Source organism: Chrysemys picta, chromosome 24 (genome assembly GCF_011386835.1).
Source record: "Chrysemys picta bellii isolate R12L10 chromosome 24, ASM1138683v2, whole genome shotgun sequence".
Taxonomy (NCBI): Eukaryota; Metazoa; Chordata; order Testudines; family Emydidae; genus Chrysemys; species Chrysemys picta.
The window spans coordinates 6,932,569-6,944,782 of NC_088814.1; the positions used below are offsets into that span (position 1 = coordinate 6,932,569).

The 12,214-nt window shown below is 43.6% G+C and overlaps 1 protein-coding gene across 6 annotated transcripts in view; it reads right to left on the reverse strand.

The window, feature by feature from the left end:
- Positions 1–12,157, reverse strand: part of FAM117A (family with sequence similarity 117 member A) — a 52,396-nt gene extending 40,239 nt beyond the window's left edge. For 3 of the 6 annotated variants that reach the window (XM_065577361.1, XM_065577355.1, XM_065577349.1), the window contains exons 1-2: positions 11,829–12,157; positions 8,580–8,667 (exon numbers count right to left, since the gene is read on the reverse strand). The gene's annotated coding sequence lies outside the window, so the exon portion shown is untranslated. The remainder of the gene's footprint in view (positions 1–8,579; positions 8,668–11,828) is intronic. The other 3 variants (XM_065577352.1, XM_065577350.1, XM_065577351.1) reach the window with 3 other exon arrangements.
- Between the last annotated feature and the right edge of the window lie 57 nt (positions 12,158–12,214).

Here is a 12,214-nt window from a genome sequence, read left to right on the forward strand (position 1 = left end):
TACTGAAGGAAAACAACCCATTTGGCTCAGCGTAAGTCTAGAAGTTCCAAAGGAAAGAAGATTGGGGCGGGTTTTGTTTTACCATAAATAAACTGAAGACAGGAGTTTTCAAATAAGCTTTCAATTCCAGCCGGCATTTCTGAGCCTTCTCCTACGGCGGCCATCTTGTTGAAGAGTGATTCTGGCAGAGTGCAAGCCTACTGGAAAGAACGGTCATCTTGTTTCCCCATATGCTTTGATAATAGTTTGACACATTAGAAAAAAAAAAAAGGACATGTTACTGGCCCAACTCACCACTGCACTCATGTAATCCAGGGTAAAGTGGGTATAAAATGCTAGCAGTCTGATCTGATAACATTTTATACAATTTGGTGTTACTACAAAAGGCACAGGACAATGGGGAATTGGGGCCACTATTTAAATACTGAAACACTGCAAACCACTGCTTATGCCCAAATAAATCTGTTAGTCTTTAAGGTGCCACCAGACTCCTTGTTGTTTTTGTAGATACAGGCTAACACGGCTACCCCCTGATACTTGACTGCAAACCAGATTCTGTCCCCAGTACACCCACTGACTCCAGGGAAATTGACCATCTGTAACCAAGGGCATAGTCTGTGCTTAAAGCTTTCCACCCCCCACCCCGCCGCCTTTTTTTTTCTTTATTACAGTCAAACCATTATTCATGTTGGTAGGAAATTACATAGTCTCTGCTACTCATTATCCACATCGCCTTGGTCAATTTTAGAGGAAAATGACTGCCCACAGGATAGGGTCAGAAATGCCACGTGGGATAAACATTTTAATCTCCCTTCCCACGTGCGTCAAAGTTTTAGTCCTGGTGATAAATGTTTCTTACCCCTGGGAACGTTTGGGCCATTGGGCTGAATAAAATGAGTAGAGTTTTCCTTTAAGGAAGTGTGCAAAGGACTTGATTGATCAGGAAGCAAGACATTAACATCAGTGCCAGGCAGTTGGAGAGCACTGCTTAGACTGGAAGGAATGTATTCAAGGAGCAGGTCATGAATTCAAAAGCAGCCAAGAGGATACAAAACACCCCAACTTGGTGGGGGTGGGGCTGGGAAGGCATAAAACATTTGGCCCATCATGAGGTGTTTTGACCCTGCTTAGCAAAAATTACTTTTATTATGGGCCTATTCAATAAATTCAATTATAACATTGGGGCCAGGGGAAAGAACCAGGAAATCTGCAGCTATAACTGAATGAAAACTTTTTCGCTTTCAGCAAAGCTCAGACTGGACTACTTTCCGTTACACTAGAAGTCAGCTGGGCCAAACTGGCCTGGACCTTGTTCCTGGATGCCAGAAAATGCTGGCTCCAGAGAACTGCCAGTGATGCGAGAGCCACAGCAGAAAAAGTAATTGCAAGGGTTCTGTTGGAGCTCCCTGTAGTACCTTTGTCTACCTAAAGCTAGCTGTGCCCTGCAAAACTTCCAACTCAATAAGTGGTAGGTGGCCAAGACGGTCTCTTGATATTGAAGATTTTCGTAGTTATTGTTTACGCTACAATCCATATCCTTGCTACATTCAAACTGGCTTGGAAAAGGAACTTGGGGTTACCAGACAAAAGGATTCTGAGCTGCCCTCTGCTTCATGGGAAATCAGAGCAGAAAGGGAATGAAGAAGAGGCATCGGTCCATCTCAGCCAGCTGTTTCCTGAAAGGACTGTAGGCACATACTCTCAAAACTAGAGTCCCCTTTGCATGCAACAGCTGATGAATATTTTAATTGCTAAATCCATGAATAAGTACACTGTGCCAACATGGAAATGAATCCAACATCCTAGACTATCTTCATGACTGCTACAGTCTGGGCTATACACAAGTTCACTCAGACTGGGCCTAACCCTGAAAAGTGCGAAGTGCTGGGCACCCTGAACTCCAACTGAAGTGAAGGCTCAACGGCTGCAGAGCCAGGCTTACTGCTGTGCAATTGCATTCGCTCTTTAGTCCAGACTAGATTCACTACAGCTTTGCACCTTGTATCATCTATGTACACATGCGGAAAAAAAAAGTTTAAGAACTACCAAATCAGAACGTTGGCATTTTACACCCTATTTGCACAGGTATAAATAACTACACAAGGTTCAAGACAGTAAAGAATCAGGCCCAAGACTCCTAGCCAGTGATATGCAGTTGGCAGCACAAAGACGCCATCAGCCCTGAAACAGAGATGTTTTTGTGAAAGACAGTGACGATTTGTCATGTACAACTTGAAGATCTCTCCAAGGACAGTATAGGTGAGCGTGGGAATTGTCCTAGCATTATATGCTAGGGAATGAGAAGCTCTTCTGATGCAGCTCTACGGACAGCTTAAATGACTGCTTCTTGGAGCAGCTGGCCCTGGAACCACTAGCGTAGAGGCAATTTGTGATTTAGTCCTAAGTGGAGCACAGGATCTGGTCCAAGAAGTGAATATAGCTGGACCGCTTGGTAATAGTGACCATAATATAATTAAATTTAATATCCCTGTGGCAGGAAAAACACTACAGCAGCCCAACACTGTAGCATTTAATTTCAGGAAGGGGAACTACACAAAAATGAGGAGGTTAGTTAAACAGAAATTAAAGGGTACAATGCCAAAAGTGAAATCTGTGCAAATTGCATGGAAACTTTTTAAAGACACCAGAATAGAGGCTCAACTTAAATGTATACCCCAAATTAAAAAAAAACATAGTAAGAGAACCAAAAGAGAGCCACTGTGGCTAAACAAAGTAAAAAGCTGTGAGAGGCAAAAAGGCATCCTTTAAAAAGTGGAAGTTAAATCCTAGTGAGGAAAATAGAAAGGAGCAGAAACACTGGCAAATGAAGTGTAAAATACAATTAGGAAGGCCAAAAAAGAATTTGAGAAACAGTTAGCTAAAGACTCAAAAAGTAATAAAAAAAATTGCTAAGTACATCAGAAGCAGGAAGCCTGCTAAACAACCAGTGGGGCCACTGGACGATCGAGGTGCTAAAGGAGCACTCAAGGACGATAAGGCCATTGCGGAGAAACTAAGTTAATTCTTTGCATCAGTCTTCACGGCTGAAGATGTGAGGGGGATTCCCAAACCTGAGCCATTCTTTTTAGGTGACAGATCTGAGGAACTGTCCCAGATTGAGGTATCATTAGAGGTGGTTTGGGAACAAATTGATAAATTAAACAGCAATAAGTCACCAGGACCAGACGGTATTCACCCAAGAGTTCTGAAGGAACTCAAATGTAAAACTGCAGAACTACTAACTGTAGTCTGTAACCTATAATTGAAATCAGCTTCTGTACCAGATGACTGGAGGATAGCTAATGTGACCAGTTTTTTAAAAGGGTTCCAGAGGTGATCCCAACAATTACAGGCCTGTAAGCCTGACTTCAGTACCGGGCAAACTGGTTGAAACTATAATAAAGAACAATATTGTCAGACATATAGATTAACATAATTTGATGAGGAAAAGTCAACATGATTTTAGTAAAGGGAAATCATGCCTCACCAATCTATTAGAATTCTTTGAGGGGGTCAACAAGCATGTGGACCAAGGGGATATAGTGTACTTAGATTTTCAGAAAGCCTTTGACAAGGTCCCTCACCAAAGGCTCTTACACAAAGTAAGCTGCCACGGGATAAGAGGGAAGGTGCTCTCATGGATTGGTAACTGGTTGAAAGATAGGAAACAAAGGGTAGGTATAAATGGGCAGTTCTCAGAATGGAGAGAGGTAAATAGTCGTGACCCCCGGGGGTATGTTCTGGGACCAGTCCTATTCAACATATTCATAAATAATGTGGAAAAAGGAGTAAACAGTGAAGTGGCAAAATTTGCAGATGATACAAAATTACTCAAGATAGTTAAGACCCAGGCAAAGAGCTACAAAAGGATCTCTCAAAACTGGGTGACTGGGCAACAAAATGGCAGATGAAATTTAATGTTGATAAATGCAAAGTAACGCATATTGGAAAGCGTTACTATACATATAAAATGATGGGGTCTAAATTAGCTGTTACCACTCAAAAAAGAGATTTTGGAGTCTTTGTGGATAATTCTCTGTAAACATCCACTCTGTGCAGCAGCAGTCAAAAAAGCGAACAGAATGTTGGGGATCATTAAGAAATGGATAGATAAGAAGACCGAAAATATCACGTTGCCTCTATATAAATTCATGGTACGCCCACATCTTGAATACTGTGTGCAGATGTGGTCGCCCCTTCTCAAAGAAGATATATTGGAATTGGAAAAGTTTCAGAAAAGGGCAACAAAAATTATTAGGGGTATGGAACGGCTGCCGTATGAGGAGAGATTAATAAGACTGAGACTTTTCAGCTTGGAAAAGAGACAGCTAAAAGGGAGATATGATTGAGGTCTATAAAATCATGACTGGTGTAGAGAAAGTAGATAAGGAAGTGTTGTTTACTACTGCTCATAACACAAGAACTAGGGGTAACCAAATGAAATCAATAGGCAGCAGGTTTAAAACAAATAAAAGGAAGTATTTCTTCACACAATGCACAGTCAGCCTGTGGAACTCCTTGCCAGAGGATGTTGTGAAGGCCACGACCATAACAGGGTTCAAAAAAGAACTAGATACATTCATGGAGGATGGGTCCATCAATGGCAATTAGTCAGGATGGGCAGGAATGGTGTCCCTAGCCTCTGTTTGCCAGAAACTGGGAATGAGCGACAGGGGATGGACCATGATTACCTGTTCTGTTCATTCCCTCTGGGGCACCTGGCACTGGCCACTGTCGGAAGACAGGATACTGGGCTAGATGGGCCAGTAGGGCCATTCTTATGTTCTTATTGACTACAGCTGTTAAACTGAGATAATAGAGTGGCAGATTTAGAACAACTCTTGGTGAAGCTAGAAAAAGAACTGACTGGAACCATTTTGTAAACACCTATAGGAGTCTTAATGGAAAAAGTGGGAAGTCATTAGCCATCCACAGCAGTAAACCAGGACCTAAAAAAAAAAAAAAAAAAGTACTGAACCATTAGCCTTGTTCTTGCTAAATGGCTGTTACAGCTCTATCTCTTAGAGCTGGCCACCTGGATTATTTGTATGTAAGCAGATGACTTTTTTCGGGGGGGGGGGGGGAGGAGGAATAACAAAACTGAAAAAGTTACTACCTATTCTGTAATTGTTGTTCTTCAAGATGCATTGTACATGTCCATTCCACATCTATGTGTGCGCACCCAGGGCACCAGAGTCAGAGGTTTATCCGGTAGCAGTACCCAGTGGGGTGGCACATGTGCCCTCCGCTGCTGCACAATGGTATAAAGGGCAGAGCCACCCCAGACCTCCATCAGTTCCCTCTTACTGCACAGACACCAATATAGAAGGAAATGAGGGCAGATTGTGGTACAGACATGGAAGTGGGAGGCATGCCCTATGGGTTCCTGCAGGGCAATCAGTATAGGATAGGACCCATGGGTCCCTGTCTCTGGACATCTGGTAGGTACCATTAGCAAAATTCCCTTGATGAAGGCAAAGGGAAGTGCCATTGTCTACTCTGGGATTAAGGGGCATAAGACCCTACCTCAGACTCTGAGGAACACCCCGAGTTGCCTAACCACTGTGCTAAATGGTGCCGAGGTCAAGGAGCATCTCTCCAGAGATAGCAGCACCAGGAAAAGCATGCTGGGTTTATCCTTTGACTGCACCAGTAGAGAAAGTGCTGGATGTTCTGAAAAATCTAGCCTCCCCATGGTACCAAGAGCTGATCATGACTCAAAGGTAAGTCCATAGTTGGGGCCGGAGGATCCACTGTTACCAGCCAATTTGTCCTCTGGACCATAAGAGAGTATGTCATTGGAAGGCAGAATAGGTCTTGTGCTGCTACACAGGTACTCTGGCATCATCAGTACCAAGAGATTTTCCTTATGCTCTTGTTGCACCGAACGAGTCGGCACTGTAGTGGGAGTAGGTCTCAACAGCGTGGGCACCAATCCCAGAGTGAACAACCCCGGATGAGAATAGACTGGTACGTGAAAGCATCTCTTCCCAGAGGATGCTCTACCCTGTCTACTTGATTCTTTACTGGTGGATGGTAGCAGGGACCTCCATCCTCTAGTGCAGGGGTTCTCAAGCTTCATTGCACCGCGACCCCCTTCTGACAAAAAAAAAAGTTACTACCCAACCCGGAAGGGGGACCGAAGCCCAAGCCTGCCTGATCCCTGCCACCCCAGATGGGGGGTGGGCAAAGCCAAAGCCCCACTCAGCCCCATTCACCCCCAAGGCTGAAGCTCTCAGGCTTCAGCCCCAGACAGTGGGACTTGGGCTTTGGCCCTTGTCCCCCACAAGTCTAAGCCAGCTCCGGCAACCCCATTAAAACGGGATCGTAACCCACTTTGGGGTCCCAACCCACAGTTTAAGAACTACTGTGCTAGTGGGGCCAAGCCTCTGCTCCTTTGACGAATCTGATCTTCAGTGCTTCTTTCTCGGCGACAGGGTAGGGGATCAGTGCCAACATTCAGGAGTGATGTCTAGAGGAGCAATCTGCATTGATGCAGAGTACTCGGTGTGTGCCCCAAGCAGGAAGGTTCCGAAGGCATACGCAGGGCTGCCTCCAAGAGGACGTGACATTGCCTCACCTCTCTATTGTTTTTTGTCCAGGGTTTAAAGTCCTGCAAATCTGGCAGCAGTCTTGAATGCGACCCTCACTGAGGCACTTCAGGCAGGTGGAATGAGGTCACTCACTGGCATAGATTTCTTATAGTCTGCACAAGGCTTAAAATCCAGAGACCAAGGCATATTCCAGTACCAGGCATTGGTACCCAGTGAAAAACAACTGAACCCAGACTCCAAGAAAAATAACAAAGAAAACCTATACTAATCTAACACTAAAAAATACACTTACTATTCACAGAATGAAAGACAATTTTCCTGTCAAGGGAGAAACTTGCAGTAGCAAGTTGATGCGCTCCGACTACCAATCACAATGGTAGGAGGGAACTGAGAAGGGTCTGGGGTGGCCATGATCTTTATGCCAAACTTTATGCAGCACAAGGTAGTGAAGGGTCCATGTACTGCCCCAACAGCCACTGCTAAGGGAAAAAAATCTGTGATTCTGGTGCACTGGGCACGCACGCACACCTGAAATGGAATGGATATGTGCAATCATGCAAAGAAAAGCCCATGTTTCAGATATCTCCTCTGTGTCGTGTTTTACTCATATGTCATTTGTCCCCACTTCACCTAACTGTGCTGCTGCAGGTAAAGTGATCTCTTAATGTCTCACTAAAAATAACCCCCCTACCCTAGCAATTAATAATGTATAATAGAACACTTCTTGTACAGCACTTTTCAACTGAAGATCGTGAAGTGCTTTACAAACATGTACTAAGCCTCATGACATCCCTGTTAAGGTAGATTTGTATTATCCCCATTTTATGGGTGGGTAACCGAAGACAGTGTTAACTGATTTGGCAAGCCTGTAACAGGGCCAGGTACAGAACTCTAGGTCTCTCAACTCTCAATCCTTTGTCCTAACCATTACATACCATTGCCTCACTAGATATTACAAAGACTGCTTTTACTTCTCAGAAGAGCCACACCCTTCTTCAGGAATGCTTTTCCTTTCACCTCCTATAGTTGCTGGTACTGCTAAGATTTGGACAATGCATCTCAATTATTTTCAATGAGACTTAGGTTCCTCAGTCACTTTTGAAAATGGAAGTTAGGCTCAAACTATTTCGGTGCTTTTGAAAAATTTAACCCAAAGTGACTCCAGAAAATTCTTCATTCTGGGTCTTCCTTGGAAGACTTTCAGTCCTGGTTAAGGGACCACAGGGATCTGTCAGCCAGAAATGTTTTTTCTTCATAGATAAAAGTCAATCTGATTATTGCATGTAGTGGAGTCAGATCCAGCCCTTTAAGACAAGTTCTTAAATTAAGTTTTAGATTTAGAAGGGTGAATAAGTCGCTTCATACAGTGACATCTAGTGGTAATGCTAAGTCAGTGTAGAAATGACACTTCTGTAAATGCCTTATTCCAAACTGAGGCGATGAAGGTAACACTTGAAAACCCAGACAGAAAGAAGGATCCTCGTTCCTGACACAGCCCACAGCGCTGCATACAAGGGAATTTATTTTAATACAATGGCCAAAAAAGAAAGAGACAGATGTCCTCCCCATACCCTCTCCCTAATATATCTTTAAAAGGTCAATCAATCTGTGCTAGTGAAAGAGTGATTATACTAGGGTTTGAACCAAGCATATCCCGGGCAGGCACAACAAACTTTTACTACATAGCTCTGCCAGTGCACCTCAGTACTGATCGACAGCTCCCTGGATCAAGGTCCTTTCCCCAATACATACCACTTCACTAATCAGAACTAGTGATCGTGGAATTTTTGAGAGGAGCTGGACAGGGACCTTGAACACTCTCCACACACAAGCCACTAAATAGCCATCAGATGTTACCATTTCCCAGCATTCCCAACTTGAACTGGATTTTGAACTAGCAGGCAAACAGCAAAAGCCTCGGTATCTCATTACCAATCCCCTGAGCCACCCAGTCCCTAAAATTAGCTCCATCAGAGATTTATGTGCGAGAAAAGTTCTGGCAAGCTGCAGCATAACAGTCGTTACCTGGTCCCTTCCTCCTTCCAACAGAGGATGGAAAAGTTCAGCAATGAAGGCTTCGATCTTCCTTTCTCATCAGACACCTGAGCAGAACCTATAACAATTTACAGGAAGAAAATGTGTTTTTTCCATTCATGCATACTTTGTAAAAATAGGGGTATTGTCAATCATCCTAATACTATTTACTGCTGGGGGGCGGGCAGGAGGTGCAGGGGCACATGGGGATGGGGGAGGAAGGGTGAATGAGTGGGGGTGCAGGGACACATGGGGACAGAAGGAAGGAGGAGAGGGGTGGCTGCGGGATGCATTGACACATGATGGGCAGGGAATGCAAGGAAACATGGCGATGGGGGAGGAAGAGTGGTGGGACACACAGGAATAGGGACAGATGTGCCTGAATCAATGGGAGAGGCTAGGGGTCAGACAGGGTCTGCAAGGGGGAGGCTCCCCAACCCCCTAACAATCCCCCTCCCAAAAAACTTCTCCCACCCAAATCCAACACCCTCCAAATTCATTCCCAGGCTCCTTCCCAGCAACTACTTCCCTCTCCCTCATTACCCCTGATTCCTCCAAGCCTTTGCATGGCTTCTGAGGGGTGCAGGAAACACTTTTCTGTATTGTATTTTAAATAAATTATTACTCAAAGTTCTGTATTAATATGCCTAGTAAGGAATCTATTTGTCAAAAAACATTTCCCGAATCTTTTTTGTCGTCTGTTTTGTTATAGACATATTTGTTGACAGGTATTTTGGAATAAATTACCAAAATAATTGAAACTGGCGTGATTATATTGTGTTATTTTGACGAACAAAATATGCAGAATTTGAAAATATCATGCATGGATTTTTTTTGCACAGAATTCCCCGAGGAGTAACTATTTTAAGAACTATGAAAATGAGCCAGTGTTGCTGTTAGAAGCATGGGAGATTGGAGGCCTAGATGCCAAGTTCCGTAATATTTGAGCAAATTGCTGAACTTCAGTGTCTCAGTTTCACCATCTGTATAATGTAGTCAAATGGTTACCCACTTTTGTGAAATGCTTTGAGATTACCAACTGAAACATTATGGCTAAGTGCAGAATATTACACATTGGAGCACTGCAAATAAAGACTCCCAGAAATAGACTTTCCATTCACTTAGAGCACAGGCAGTCACCGATCCTGACTCTTATTTCTAAGTGAATATTGACTCTGGAGATACAGAGCAGGAACAGCCTAATAAACCAACTCTAAACATGGTTATATACTGTATGTTGCTTAGAGAGCTCTGCTGCCATAGTTGCATCTTGTTGTTATAACTACAATAAAGCCCTGCCCATGTTAAACATGGAAACTAAGGTCTCATTGGCCACAAAATGCCCTTTGTTCTCAATTCTACAGTTCTTGTCCCTCAGGAGCAGCAGACAGTTATTATATCAAGATAATACAGCAATTTTCTAAGCAATTTGCAAAATGCTGTTTAGCTTCACTGGTTATTAACTTCTGCAAAGAAACTTGAATCAAGTCTTGTCACAGCAGGATTGTCTGTCCCATTTAGCCAATAGTTTCCTGTCAGCACTGACCCGTCCAGAGAAGTATGTAACTTGACAGGATGTGCACATTTGAAGAAGTTAACTTATGATTTTTGTGGAATGTTGCTTAAGTCACAGGTGTAAGATGCACACTTAACAGAACTTCAGTTCTACAGAACTTTTCAGCCAGACTGATCTCAAAACACTTTACAAACTATAACTGATGTACAAGCTGTACAGACAAATCCTTCACCCAACACTAAAATACAGCAACTGCCACATCCCACCCCAGCAGTGTTTAATAATATGCAGGAATACTATACAACAGTTTAGCAAAGGCTTCTTTATCCAATTGAATCTGAAAGAGGATTTAAGTGAGGCAGAATATAACTGCCCACATTAGAATTGGGACAAAACCCCAGAGTTCACACTTTTGCAAAAATGAAAAGGTGCCGTTCTTAAATGACCACAAATGATCAAGACCTTTCTTTTAGATTCCATAACCTGTCTTCAAATACATCAAATATCAAGATTACAGAATAACATCCAGCTAAAGAACCTTAGAATTTTTAAGTCCTGCAAACATCATGATTTGTTTGGGGTGGAAGGAAACAACCTCAGTTTTTGTTAAGGTTTAGGATTTGGAGGAGATAGGTCACATCATCAGTAGAAATAGGGATAACATTTAGACTTTGTCTATGCTAGAAAGGATTTTTCTGGTATAACTATACCAGCAAGGCCTCCCCTCTTCCTGCAGTAGAAGTGCAATGTATAGCTCTTACCCAGCTTCCCCAACAAAATGAGTTTTACAAGCAATATGACATTTTTGCCAACATACCTGTGTCTACACTAAGGCTTTTTGCTGGTATAAAAATGCCATAACGGCAAAAGTTTCTAGGGCGGGTCTGGCCTTATCTACAATACCCCATAAAATTGTTGTGAAAAAAATTTTTTTTAAGTACTCTGAGATCTTTGTACTGCCATATGGTGCTAATGAAATATAAACAACATTATCAAGTATTATTATGGCAATAAACAAACCTCACAATAAACTTTTAGCTCATTAACTGTTTACTAAGAAATCTGCTTAACTTAGTGGGAATTGCAATCTTAAAAATCTAATAACATTTCCCTCCATTTCTTTTAATCTTTTTCATTATTTGTGACTGGCACACAAACTTTCCATTTGATAGAGTTCTCTCCTTCCCAGGTTTGTAACAGCAGACTATAACAAAATAATCAATAAATAGTTATTCATATAGATTTTACTTACTCATTCCATGAGGCATATTGCAAAAATTACTGGGTTATGCCTACAATCCACATAGGAAGTATTATTATCCTTATTTGAAAGATATGGAAACGGAGACATTGAAAGGTAAAGTGACTATCACACAGCATCTCAATGCCAGATTAAGGAACAGCAGCGTGTGAAAATAATAAGGGGGGGGAAACTGGGGTTCTCAATCCTACAATGAGCACTGGTCTTGTAATGAGCTGCTCCATCCACCAACTCACGCTGCCACCCCAAGCTGGGTAAAACATAACTCCGTTTCCCAGTCCCCTGATACCCCCTGTCCGACCCCGCCTCAGCAGCGGATACCCGACTGAGTCTGGAGGAGACAGAGCCCAGGGATGAAGTCCCATAAGCCCCCGGTGGTCAGGAAGAGAGGAGGGCAGGGTGCAGTACGGAGACCACAATACCGAACTCTCCCGCCTCCCAAAGGAAAATCATCGACACTCACCGACCTACTCACACCGAATCGATCAATGAAACCAGCAAGGGGCTCTAGTGACAGCAGCCAAGATGGCCGATCACGGCCTCCGAGGCAGTCGGGGCCTGCCCTAACCCGTCGCAGCCACCAGGCTCCTTGGAAAACATCGTGTCCGACTCCCAAACGGCCCTTCAAACTTCGAGCGTCACTAGGGTCGAATCCGTCTTCATGCCCTAAACCAAGATGGCGGGCAGCCCCCCGCCTGGAAATGTCAGTGCCCACATCCAACATGGCTGCCGCCAGCTTCAGTGTCAACAGAGCCTGACTCTACCTGTCCGAATCCAAGATGGCGGCGGCCGCTGGCGTGAGGCTAGATCTGAGTCACGTGACGGGGGTGTGGACCGTGTCCCGGCGGA